At 38.9% G+C, this 13,398-nt stretch overlaps 1 long non-coding RNA gene across 2 annotated transcripts; it reads left to right on the forward strand.

The window, feature by feature from the left end:
- The first annotated feature begins 94 nt into the window (after window positions 1-94).
- On the forward strand, window positions 95-11,212 carry LOC134810217 (uncharacterized). 2 transcript variants are annotated; one of them, XR_010157777.1, is made up of 4 exons: window positions 95-579; window positions 3,708-3,795; window positions 10,226-10,321; window positions 11,050-11,212. It is a non-coding gene; the product is annotated as an uncharacterized LOC134810217 (long non-coding RNA). The 2 variants fall into 2 exon arrangements; XR_010157776.1 differs by lacking the exons at window positions 10,226-10,321; window positions 11,050-11,212 and adding an exon at window positions 9,267-9,619.
- Window positions 11,213-13,398: the final 2,186 nt, after the last annotated feature.

The following is a 13,398-nucleotide window of genomic DNA, read 5'->3' on the forward strand; positions in this document are numbered from 1 at the left end:
GGCTCCAGATTGTCAGCTTCTGTCTTTAGTTCTGAATTCCCCCACCTTCAGGAGTTATCTGGTATTCTCAAAGCGAAGGGTGGCTAAGAAGGGAGGTTTCTTTCCAAAAACTCCCCTTAGGCAAGGCAGGCAGAACTGTGAAGAGAAAACAGAAAATAGGAGAGCTTGCTCTTGTTTTCTGAATCCCAAAGAACGTCACCCCCAATGCTGTCACTCACTAAATGGAGCATCTCAGGAGGAGAGATGCTGCAGCCAGTCTCAGAGGAAGGATCTCAGTCTCCTGGACATATCTGTTGCTTTCTTTCACTTGGTGATAGACAAGCCACGATCTCATTTCAAAGCCTTCAGTTAGGCTATGGGATGCTACCTTCAAAATCAAGCTTCTCTTAGATCTACGTAGAGGTGGAACACAACATGAAGATTGGATATTTAATATTGGCCTGAGGTTTTCTTTGTTCTGGGAAGTAATCACTGGAGCGACTCTCTTGGTATGACATGCATGGCTGCAGAGTTCCTCCCAGGAGACTGGACAGTAAATGGAGTCCCTCATGCCACAATGGATTCACTCATCTCTTTTAGGTGAGTAGTTGCTCTCAGAGAGCAGTTCAAGAGGCCTTGGCATGATTGTTTACAGTAAGGAAAACAAGAATCTATTTTTTAAAAACTTTTAGGTTCACAGGTACGCGTGCAGGTTTATATAGGTAAACTTGGGTCATGGGGGTTTGTTGTACAGATTATTTCATCACCCATGTACTAAGCCTAGTACCCAATAGTTATTTTTTCTGCTCCTCTTCCTCCTCCAGCCCTCCACCTTCAGGTAGGTCCCAGTGTGTATTGTTCCCCTTTATGTATCCATGTGTTCTAATCATTTAGCTCCTGCTTAAAAGTGAGAACATGTGATATTTGGTTTTCTGTTTCTATGTTAGTTTGTTAAGGATAATGCCCTCCAGTTCCATCCATGTACCTGCAAAGGACATACTCTCTTTCTTTTTTATGGCCACATAGTATTCCATGGTGTATATGTACCACACAGAAAATAAGAATCTAATACTACAATTCTTAAAGACTTCGATGATAGCCAAAAAACTATATGTCTTTGAAGAAATTATTTTTAAAAAGCACTTTATAACATGTTGAATATAACATGCATTTATGGGTACTACATTTATTAGAGAGGCAGAGCAAAACTGAAAAAGTCCTCTTTCCAAGGCTACCAAATGCAATACACTTGCTAAGATTTATCACCTACCTAATGAGGTTAATTGAGATTTTTTTACTCCAGAGTCTCATGTGGGCCTACTCTTGACCAAACCCCCAGCTCAAAAACTAATGTACACCAAGAGGTAATGATTACAAATGGATCAATGTGGTCATTTAATTCAAAGCAATGGTTGGAACAGGAGTCTGACAACACCCTAGGGTTATTAAGTGTCAGAACAACAGGGAAAGTAACTTTGCTCAGGGCAATCTACTGAAAACACTTAACATTGTGCTGTGCACGGTGGCTCATACCTATAATCCCAGCACTTTGGGAGGCTGAGGAGACAGGATCACTTGAGCCCAGGAGTTTGAGCCCAGCCTGGGCAAACATAGGGAGACCCTGTTGCTACAAAAAATAAAACTAATTAGCCAGTCATGGTGGCACACATGTGCGGTCCCAGCTACTCAGGAGGCCGAGGTGGGAGGGTCACTTGGGCCCAGGAGGTCAAGGCTGCAGTGAACTGTGATTGTGCCACCGCACTCCAGCCTGGGTGACAGAGCAAGACCCTGTCTCAAAAAGAAAAAAAAAAAGAAAAAGAAAAGAAAAGCCTGGGTTACATAGGGCAAGTGCTCACCAACTTCTTACCTGGTTGTTGGAATTAAGAATAACCCAAGCTCCCTCCGACAGAACTTTATGCACCTTGTATGGTAATTACTACATGCTGGTTTCCTCCCACTAAGCACCTCCAAGGGCAGGTACTTGTCACACTCATCTTTTGTCTGCAAGCTCCTAGCAAGTGCTTGTCACAAAGTAAACCCTCCTTGAGTGTTTGTTGGCCTCCAAAGAAGTGATAAATTGGGAGGCTGAGGCAGGCTGATCACAAGGTCAGGAGTTTGAGACCAGCTTGACCAACATGGTGAAACCCCATCTCTACTAAAAATACAAAAATTAGCCGGGCATGGTGGTGGGCACCTGTAATCCCAGCTCCCAGCTACTCAGAAGGCTGAGGCGAGAGAATTGCTTGAACCCGGGAAGTGGAGGTTGCAGTGACCCAAGATTACGCCATTGCACTCCAGCCTGGGAGACAAAGTGAGACTTGGTCTCAAAAAAAAAAAAAAAAGAAGAAGTGATAAATGCCCTATTTTTGTGATATGTCCAACACAGCACCATGCCAACTATGAATCTTGAAAATTATTTTTGAAATCCCAGAAGGAAAAATAAAAGACAGATACATTTCTTTTTTACTATATGGAGGCAACATAAATTTTCTAGGTCCTGTTGTTAGAGCTCCCTTGCATCCTTTTTGGTACAAATCAGTGATCCAGAGGATATCTAAATAGCTTAAATAAAATGAAAGCCCTACCTTTTGGATTTTTTGGAAGCTGATTTCTGCATGGTGATACTCAAAATATCAGAGGTGCTGATTTGTTGTTGATTCCCTTCATTGCCTTCACTAACACCAAGTCATATATTCCATAAAGGAAAAGCTTTTACATTTTACATGAAAACTGACCATAATACTACTAAATCCCAGTTGTTTTCTTAATCAGTTTATGCCTAATCATGGCCAACTAAGTCCTATGGCCCCAGGAATGACTCAAAGCCAGAAATGCCAATAATTACTGACCTCAGTAGGTCACGTATTCCTTCTTTGGAAAATTAGCTGGAGTAAATTCTTATTCAAAAATCTCTGTGGAGTTACTCTTTATTCTATTTGTTGCAATGAGTTAACCCTCTTATAGGTCTGGAATTTCACAATCCCTCTTAAAATAAGTAGTATTCTCAGTTCACTCATTATTTGCAATACTCATAGATGAACTATTCAATTACTGAAAAGAAATCTAGGAATAATATCACTTTAAAAAAAATCTCTTAGGAAAGCCCTAAGGTTTTGTGATCATAAAAGCCTGGGTTCAAAACCTAGCTCTAAACTTTAAAGGTTGTGTAAATTTGCACATGTACTTAAACTCTCAACTGCTCTATTTCCTCCTCAGTCAAATGGAGATAAGACTCACTACTGGCAAGGATGCTTTGAGGGTTAGCATTAGTCTAAAAAAGTGGCTGACATATAGCAAATGCTTAATAAATAGTAGCTATTAATCTAGTGTCTCAATCTATTAATTACAAACCATATTTGTGTTCTTGTAGTAATTTATCCACAGGTTATGAAACACTTGGACATATATTATCCACTAGATCCTCACTCTGGTTCTGTGGGGTCATGCATAGTACACGTACCATTTCTCTTATATTGATGAAGATTTAGGGTCAAATATTAAACATTTTGCCCAAAGCTGCACAGTGAGTTTGGGAGCCCTAGGACTCAAGCTCAGGGTCTCTGACTCCAAGTCAGATATGTACGTCCTGCCCTCCTTCTACCCTGCCTGCTATCACTGACTCAGGCAGCCTACACATCCATTTAAGGTAAATGTTTATTGTTTGATCAAAAGCTGAATATCAAATGATCTAACTGGAACCTACTAGGATAAATCTTTTTATTTTCCAGCACTCAGGAATTCTACAAATTTGATCTTTAAGAAAATGATGAAGATGAGTATGAATAACTTGAAGACAGCGTAATACCTTAAGCCAAGGTATCTGACCTTGAACAATTCCATGCCCTACAGCTGTACTGTCTAATATAGGAGCCATAACTACATATGGCCATTGAGCAATTGAACTGCAGTTTGTGTGGCTGAGGAACTGAATTTTAAAATTTATTTATTTTTAATTAATTTAACAATTATTGATTGTTAATTTATTGATAGTTAATGACTAACTTATTTATAATTAACATTAATTAATTTAATATTAAATTTAAAACTGACAGTTGCTTTAGTTACAGGAAAACTTTTAAGTATAAAAAATTTTAAGTATGTTTTAAACAACTTGGGTATGCAATCTACTTTTCCAACTATACATTTTATGAATTCTAAATTTGTAAATAAAGTATTTCTGATGAGTATTGAGTATCTGAATTGAGTTGTGCCATGGGTATAATATATACACCAGATTTCAAAGACTTAGTACCAAGAAAAGAATGTAAAATATCTTCTTAATAATTTTTATTATTGACTGCACATTGAAATGATAACATTTTGGATATATTAGTTTAAATGAAACATATCCACCCCTCTAATCCCAGCATTTTGGAAGGCCAAGGCAGGAGGATCACTTTAGGTCAAGAGTTCAAGACCAGCCTGGCTAACATGGTGAAACCCTGTCTCTACTAAAAATACAAAAATTAGCCCGGCATGGTGGTGTGCACCTGTAATCCCAGCTACTCAGGAGGGTGAGGCAGGAGAATTCCTTGAACCAAGGAGACAGAGGTTGCAGTGAGCCGAGATCATGCCACTGTACTCCAGCCTGGCAATAGAGCAAGATTCTATCTCAAAAAAAAGTATATATATACATATGTATACATATGTGTATATATGTCATTACAATTAGGGATATCTGTTTCTTTTTTTAGGGATATCTGTTTCTTTTCTTCTTTTTTTAGCATGGCACAAAAAAATTTTAAGTAGATATATGGCTCGAATTGAATTTTATCTGGCAGCACTGTCCTAAAGGAAACCCAATGAGCTATGTAACCAGAGAAAATCACGTATAATGTCACTTTTTATTTTATTAACCAATTTTCATTTTTGACAGGCCTGAGTCTCAGATTCTTCACTACTGAAGGTTTTCAAAGATGCTACTTTCTCTGAGACAGGCAGACAGAGGGCAAGAATGTGGGATTTTCTTTGGTGGGATAGGACTGGAGAAGTGAAAAGGCCTAAAAATACTGAAATTGACATAACTCTTGAATTAAAAGCTATGCTCAGTTTAATTCATTGCCTCAAATATTTATGGGACATCTACAAAGTGTAAGTGATTTGTTACGTGAAGGTTAATAGAGCCCAAAATTCCAGCCTCTAAGGTGCTTATATCCAAGTGCAGTATTTCTCAAGACATGGTCCAGAAACCATCACGTCAGCATCACCTGATTCTGCCTGTTAAAAATGCATATTCTTAAGTCTTAGCTAGGCCTATTGAATTCAACTTCTGGAGATGGTTACTCAGGAGTCTGAGTGTTAAATGGTTATTCTTATGCCACTAAAGTATGATTCCCTCTTTCAGAGGGCAAGAGTGAGACATGAAACAGTGGATATTGTGTAAGTACTCTGCTGGAGGCATGGAGGCATTCACAGTATGCCATGAAAGACTTTTTGTGCAGCAGGTTTCTAAACGAATTTATAATGACGAGCAGGAATTAGTCACCAAAGAAGGCTGGGAGGAGAGTAGCAAGCAGAGGCTCAGAATGAGTGAGATATCTGGGCACAAGTCCTTATGGCATATATGAGGACCTATGAGAAGTGCACTGTTACTCGGGCATAAGTGTAATATGAGGCTATAAAAACCTTAGATGAAATGCTTTAATCTTAAGAGTAGGGGTTTTCTTAGGGTGAAGGGGACATTGGTGGAAGAAATAGGGGAGGCATGTGGAGTTTGAAGACAGTTTCCAGATCACACTGATATTCTGCTCAAGAGCCACTGCTACCAGCAGCATTTTAAGCAAAGGAGTATTATAGCCAGGACTGTGTTTAGGAATTTTTCTGCCTGACAGGTGAGAGGAAAATGGCTCTGAGAGGGGCTAGCCCAGCACAAGGGAGTTGATCATTCTCTAAACTAAAGTGATGGTAACAGAGATTAAAAAGGAGGGAAATAAAGCAGTGAACTTAGCAGGGCTTTGAACTTGACTGAATGTCGGTGAGGGGAGAGTTTAGGGCGACTCCAAGTTCCTGGCTTGACTACAACTGAAAGGGTGGTAATGCCATTCACTGAGAGAGAACGTCAACAACCAAGCCTGTTCTAATTTCAAAACTTTGCTTGGCATGTTCTCTTGAATGAGTCATTACATGCAAAACCTGTTGACAGTCTTCAAAAGGAACCAATGAAGACATAACATGGCACAAGATTGTACACCACTATGGAGGAACTGCATCAAGTTTTTATTAATAAAATCTGTTCCCATCTTATATTTTCAAAGAGACCTATTTATGACAAAATGTTTTGGGGATTTTCATCAACATTATCATCATGAAAATTTTGATATTTACACACTGAAAGTTACCTTTAAGTGCAATAGAGTGAGGTTTTTTTCAGAGTTTTAAATATTAGTAACACCAACTTTATATGCATGTATGTCAAATCATTGAGAAAAACATGTAACAGTGTGAAGGTAAAAGGTATCTTCTTTTAAAAAGTATTTTGCATAGATATTGTTCTTTAAATGTTCCATGAGGATATTCTTAACTACCAGTTATTTAAAAGAAAGAAAAAAGCAGCAAAAGAGTTTTCAGAGAAAAAAAAGCATATGCAATCTAAAAGCCAGCTAAAGTGCTATGCACACCCTCTAAGTCCCAGCTGCTTGGGAGGCTGAGGCAGGAGGATCACTTGAGCCCAGGAAGTCAAAACCAGCTTGGGCAACATAGCAACATCTCATCTCAAAAAAAAAAAAAGAAAAAGTTATCAAAACTCCATGTAACCTAGATTAAAACATAATTAGAAATTTTATACATATATCAAAATGTCATATTGTTCCCCATAAATATATACACTTATAATTTATCAATTATTGATAAAGAAATAAGAGCTTTTATATCACGATTTTGGTGTACCTGACATTTTTCAAACAAATTCCGCCTTTTGGGGCCAAAGTGCTCTCTGTCAAGCTCCAAACTAAAGGATCAAATGAGCCTCCCCAAGCTCCCAGCAGAACTAGCACTTTGGAACTTTGTCAAAATTTTAAAACAAAGGATTATAAACACTTTGATATAGTTTCCTTAGAGGCTGAATGTTTTGCTTAACACAAATATTGAAACCAAATTAAGATAACTCAAGAACTGATATGTTTCATAAACTGATTGTTTTTATTTTTCTCAGAACCGTTACCTTAACTGAAGAGTAAATTGGAATAAGCAATTTCTATAGATGTCAAAACTTTGTAAAATTGATTTTTTACATCATCCACAAACTTTGTATTTCTAGCAACAAATGTAAAAGAAAGAGTAGAGTTATGGTACACTTCATCCTAACAGGGTTCACATTTAAAATCATGTAGTCCACTTCTGTGAAGGGCCCAAGAAAAATAACTCCCTTAAATCCGTTCCTTTCTTCTTGTTCTGTTCGAGTTAAAAACTTTATTTTCTTAGACTTCGGTTAAAAAAAAAAAAAAAAAAAAACAAGGAAAGACATAGTGGTGATTAAAAAACATGCCATTTCTTACCAAATGGTTTTCACAAAGCCTAAAAAAACCTACAGTTGCTGGAATTAAGCACTCATTCACTTATTGATTTTATGACTAATTTTAAAATGGATGGCCCATTGAGGTAAATTCAATATTATATAAGGATGTAGTAAAGTCAACAATCAGATAAATATACAATGATAAAGTAGGAGAGACAGAATCAAGATTCAGAAAAATAATATGTGAAACATCATGCTTTAAAAGAAAAACAGTTCCAAAGTCATATTGCCAAACAGACAGCAATCTATCCAAATCATAGAAATAAAGCACTACAAGTAAGCTTAAAATTATGATTTTGCTATCATTTGTAAGGTTATCAACCTTTATCTGAGGACAGAATTGAATCCCTTTGAAGGACTCACAATACAGGAAGAATTACAAGAACATAAAGGCATAGGAGTTAAAAGTTGAAGGCTGCCAGAGAGTAGCGGAAAGAACTTTGGATTTGGGACAAAAAAACCTTCATTTAAACAGTCCCAGCTCTGGTAAATGTTATCTGTGTGACCTTGTGCAAATTACTTCACCTGTTTCAATTTCAGTTACTTGACCTGGAATTGAGGAAAATAATACCTGCAGGGGAGACATAGGCAGAAAGGCATGAACTGCTGTGAGGATTAAATGATATAATATATGGCACAGCCTGTTGTAATCTCTAAAGCCAAATATAACGTGCTATTAAGTATCTTAAATAAAAAATAAATAAAACAGCTCCAACTAGTTCTCATCAGTTGTCATCAGCACAACAAAGATTTATGTACGTACTTATGTTCAAGACCCCGTTCTAGGAACTGAGTAGGTAGAAAGATAAAAGATACTGTCTCTCCTCTCTGACCTATAACGAAGGCTCCAGATGAAATACGACACATTTATAAATAGATAGATAGATGATGCTTAGATAGATAGATAGGTAATAGATAGATGACAGATAGATAGATAGATAGATAGATAGATAGATAGATAGATAGATACATACATACATAGATAGATACATAGATAGATAGATGATAGCAAAGAAAGGTAACATAGGCCATACACTCAATAAGAGTCAGGGAAGGTAGGTATTAACACAACTCACAGGTGGAAGAGATGACTGTGGATTAGCAAGGTCCAAGAAGGCTTCAGAAGGAAGATTTGGACTTCAGCAGGGCCTGAAGAATGGGTAGAACTTACATAAGCAGAGAGGAGAAAGGAAGGCATTGCAGGCAGGAGGCATGCTCGTAACCAAAGGCCTGAGATTGCCAATGGTTTTTTGGGGAGGAAACAGAGTGAACAGAGTATGATAAGAGATAAGGCTGGAAGGTAGGTTGTGTTCTAAGGCAAAATGGCATGCAGTCAGTGTGCCCGTCAAGCCCTGCAGATTGTCTATAGCCAGGCCCACTCTGATTGGCCAATACATGAGCCATTTCAGGTATTAAATACTATCACCCCTGGGGGTAAAGTTGTCTGGGCACAGAGGCCAGAGCAAGCTCAATATAGGGAATGCCAAGTTAAGGAGTTCAGATCTCTATCTTGTCAACATTAGGGAGCCAGTTAAGGGTATTTAAACAGATGACTAATATGCTAAAAGTGAGTATAATGAGATTATTGAGCAGTGGGATGTAGAATGCATGGGGGAAAAGTGGCCACAGGGTGGAAAATTAATTAGGGGGCTGTTATGGTAGTTCAGGGTGAAGTAATAATAGCCTAGAAGAAGGTGGTGACAATAGAAAGAGAAAACAGGCCCTGAATGTGCAGGAATCATCTAGTAAAAGTTCCACTTCTTTCTTTCTGCAGGCCCAAGCCTTGCACAGTGCCCAACACTAAGTAAACACATGTGTTTATCAACTGTAAGGAACTATGGAAACATTGTCAGGGATACAAAGGTAAATTGAGAGACCTGAGTATTTAAGAAAGAAACAGAATATTAAAGACTGGAAACATTGTTAAAGATCTCTACTGCAGCCTCCATGGATTGAAGGTTTGAAATATGAGGCTCAGAGAAACTGTGTGCTGCTCATACATTTGATGAACCTGCCTTAAACACCCTGTTATTTGTTATTCCAATAAGCCCCTAAATGTTATTAATCTTTTGTTGCTGTTGTTTCTATTAGCATTTCTACTAATAAAAGCTTACTATTTTGTTGACTAACTTTGAAAGCTGCTATTTTACATTTATAACATGTGGGAAAGTATAGAGAAGGAGGGGAATTGACTAAGAACAGTTGTGAGAAGAGATAGGAGAGAAATTACATCTGTAGGCCGGGTGCAGTGGCTCACGCCTGTAATCCCAACACTTTGGGAGGCCCAGGCAGGCGGATCACGAGGTCAGGAGTTCAAGACCAGCCTGGCCAACACAGTGAAACCCCGTCTGTACTAAAAATACAAAAATTAGCTGGGCGTGGTGGCAGGCGCTTGTAATCCCAGCTGCTCAGGAGGCTGAGGCAGGAGAATTGCTTGAACCAGGAAGTCGGAGGTTGCAGTGAGCCGAGATCGTGCCATTGCACTCCAGCCCAGGTGACAGAGCTAGACTCCGTCAAAAAAAAAAAAAAAAGAAAAGAAAGAAAGAAAGAAAGAAAGAAATTACATCTGTAAACTGGTCTTGAAGAATTTCCCCGAAAGCTTTAAAAAGATAGGACTGTCACTTGGAGAAAAGTTAACGATTCCATAAAACAGATATTCTAAAGCAGAAAGAGGTAAGACCTTCATCCTCTACAGCAATGTTTTTCAAACTGTGATTCACTACCTATAAACAGAGCACGAAAACAACTTTGGGATCCTGACCAGAATGAAAAGAGAAGAGAAGAGAAGAGAAGAGAAGAGGTCTCAGATTGCATGCTTGGTAGTAAGGGGTAAGCATTGTTTTGTGAAACTTTTAAAAATTATTATTTAATAGGGACAAGGTCTCACTATGTTGCCCAGGCTGGTCTCAAACTCCTGGTCTCAAACAATCCTCCCACCTCGGCATACCAAAAAAGTGCTGGGATTACAGGTGTGAGCCACCACACATGGCCAGAACTTTTCTTAGCTCTGTGTGCGTGTGTGTGTGTGTGCACATGTGCGTTGAGATAGGATGTAAGATGTGCTTCTTATTGTGTCACATATAAAAATATTTGAGGCCGGGTGCGGTGGCTCACGCCTGTAATCCCAACACTTTGGGAGGTTGAGGAGGGTGGACCACCTGAGGTCAGGAGTTCGAGACCAGCCTGGCCAACATTGTGAAACCCCGTCTCTACTAAAAATACAAAATATTAGCTGGGCATGGTGGAAGGTGCCTGTAATCCCAGCTACTCGGGAGGCTGTGGCAGGAGAATCACTTGAACTCGGGAAGCAGAGGTTGCCGTGAGCCAAGATCGCACCATTGCACTCCAGCCTGAGCAATAAGAGCGAGACTCTGTCTCAAAACATATATGTATATATGTATGTGTGTGTGTATTTGAAAGCCACCTTTTCCTCAAATAAATCAAAGCCTTTCAAAATCAGTTGGAAAAATACAGAATTTTATTAAAAGAAGAAAACATTTGTGTGTGTGTGTGTGTATATATATATATATATATAATCTTTCTTTATTCCCCAACAGGTCTCTCCACCCAGCCTCTACCTCTCAGTCTCAGCCCTGTCTTTTAACCTCTTAAATATTATCCAAAGACTTTCCCTTGGTCAGATCTCTACATTAGCAACTCTATGAAATAGCACAGTTGTTGCCTTCATGTAAATAAACTCTTAAATAAAGCATTTATTTGATGTGTTACTGGTGAATGTTTAACAATCAGTTTTCCAATAAGAAAAAGCCCTTATTTGTAGCACTTGCCATTTCCTGTGGTGTAAATACTCCAACTAGAGCCAATTTCAAGCTACTAACATTACATCACTACATATGAAATTGGAAAGAGATGCACAACAGCACATATTACATTGTGTGATAGACATAAATAACCTCAAGTATGTAGATAATAGGAAAATGTCATAAAATAGGAAGTGATGAGTTTTGAATATTTATTGTCTTTTAAAATAAAATATATTTAACTGTAAGTTTATATAATTTACTTTTTAATAATGGCTGTGTCTAACAACTAACTCACAAAATTTAGCTCCCGTGTATTCCTGACCCAGCTTGACTTCGCCAGCAGGCTCTGATCCCACACTCTCTACCACCTGCTGAACAACTCTACCCGGATGTCTTCCATAAGAAACCACAAATTTCACATACCGAAATCTAAACATGCTTTCCTCTTTGAATCTCCCAGTGCATACTTCTCTTCCCCTCTTGACTTCCCTATTTCTATTAATGGTGCCTCTAATATCCTTAGCAACCCAATTAGTTGCTAAGTCTTGAAGGCTCTGCCTATGTTCTTCTGATCTGCCTCCTCCTTTTCATTCCACTTACGGTTACTGTCCTACCCCAGACAATTACCTAGCCTCTTCCCCTTGTCTCTTCTCACTCCAATCTATCTGACAATACTGTTAGATTAATCTTCCACACACACAGCTCTGATAATATAGCTTTGCTATTCAACACACATACACGAATCCGGCCTTCAAAGCTCTCCTTGCTTCAGGCAATCTGGCTAGCTCCTTCTTTCCTGTGCTGGGAACATGCCTTGTGGATTCTGATTGTGTGCTTTTGCTCTTACTTTTGCCTTTCTCTGGACTGTCCTTCCCTCCTTATGGAAAGACTCATATCTTTTATACAAGACAGCTCAAACAACAATAAAAATATGTGGGTTGGTTGTCATAGGAATATATAAGTTGATGAGAATCTGGAGAGCGGAAACAAACAAGAAGTGCCAAATCCAGGAATCATTTTAAAATAAAAATTTATTTGGTCACTATCTGTTATGGAGGTTCTATGAAACATACTACACTGTTATGGAGGTTCTATGAAACATGCTACATTGAGGTAGCACTTAGTCCACTGTCATTACTAAAAGATTTTCTGGGGGAGTCAACAGGAGATTTATCTCAAAACTATGGATTTCAATTATACATGCCACAGCTGTTCTTCATTAACTGAAATAACTAAGAATTGTCTTCATTTTAACCATTTACTGTAACTATTTCCCTCTTAATGCCCTGAGCCAAACTGGGTTGAGTGGGTGAGGAAAGGTGGGTGGTAGAGACATGGAGCCCCTAATCTGGTCTGTTTTCACCATTGATGAGCCTCATTCATCTTTGGGATGTGGATTACGAGGATTAAAGATCCACCACGTGCCCAGGATTGCCCAGCAATTAGAAGCAAAGAAACTAGAATTTGTATCTTTTATATATATTTTGTCCTTCAGCCCTTCTCCAGTGCTTGCTTTTTTCAGCAGGAAAATCCTAATGATGAGCAGCATGTGATCAAGCGATACCTTTTCCTTCAAGCTGAGGTTGAAGTTCAGTAGCGAAGGAAGAAGGAACAGGCAGCCACAGCCCTCTGGTCAGCAGCACCAACTTTCTCACGGAGTTAAATTAGTTTGGGTTATGGAGAGCCTGAATCTTTAGCCCAGGAGAGGTGAAAGTGAATGAGGGAGAGGAAGGCGGTGAGAGACAAATGGCAAAGGTAAAAGTGGGCTGGGTGCAGTGGCTCACAACTGTAATCCCAGCACTTTGGGAGGCTGAGGCAGGAGGATCAAATGCTTGAGCCTAGGAGTTTGAGACCAGCTTGGGCAATATGGTGAGACCTCTTCTCAACAAAATATTTAAAAATTAACTGGGCATGGAGGTGCATGCCTGTAGTTCTAGCTACTTGGGAGGCTGAGATGGGAAAATCACTTAAGCCTGGGAGGTGGAGGCTACAATGAACTGTGATGGTGCCACTGCACTCCAGCCTGAGCAATAGAGGGAGACCCTGTCTCAAAAATATACAGATTTTTTTTATTTTAAAAAAAGGTAAAAGTGTATCAAAGCAGTCTGCCTTCACTCTGATACTGAGATTATCAACCAGTGC

Source organism: Pan troglodytes, chromosome 5 (assembly GCF_028858775.2).
Source record: "Pan troglodytes isolate AG18354 chromosome 5, NHGRI_mPanTro3-v2.0_pri, whole genome shotgun sequence".
NCBI lineage: Eukaryota > Metazoa > Chordata > Mammalia > Primates > Hominidae > Pan > Pan troglodytes.